Genomic DNA, 666 nt, shown 5'->3' on the forward strand with positions numbered 1-666 from the left:
GGGCAGGAGGCTGGAAGGACACAGCAAGCCGGGCAGCATCAGGAGGTGGAAAAGGCAGCTTTTCAGGTATAACCCTTCTTCAGGGCTGGGGGCAGGGTGTTGGGGAAGGGGAGCTTCAGATAAAGGGTGGGTGGTGAGATGGGCGGAGTGGGTAAGTAGTGACCACAAATGGAGGGTACGGCCTGTTTGGTTGATGGGAGGAATGAATCCAGTCGGCAGCTGGAAGGCAGGCTCGGTCAGAGATATGGAAGGGAAGAGGAGGGTGCTGGAAAGGGAATCGGGGGATGGGCTTGGAGGTTATTTGAAATTAGAGAACTCAATGTTAAGTCCTCCTGGCGTTTGGCTGCTCGGGCGGAAGATGAGGTGCAGTTCCTCCACTTTGCAGTCTGATCCGCTGTGGCAATGGGCGAGGCCAAGGATGGTCAAGCTGTAGATGAAATTGGAAGGTGAATTGTAGTGGGCAGTGAGTGGGAGTTCAAGTTGGTCCTTGTTGGTCTGACTGAGAGGCTCGGCAAAACGTGCCTTTCGTTTACATTTGGTCTCATTGATACAGAGAAGACCATATTGGCAGCACTGGATACAGGAAACTAGGTTGGAGGAGAGGCAGATGAACCTCTCATCTGGAAGGACTATTTGGGGCCCTGGATGGAGATGAGGAGTAGGGTA

Source organism: Chiloscyllium plagiosum, chromosome 46, assembly GCF_004010195.1.
Source record: "Chiloscyllium plagiosum isolate BGI_BamShark_2017 chromosome 46, ASM401019v2, whole genome shotgun sequence".
NCBI classification, from domain to species: domain Eukaryota; kingdom Metazoa; phylum Chordata; class Chondrichthyes; order Orectolobiformes; family Hemiscylliidae; genus Chiloscyllium; species Chiloscyllium plagiosum.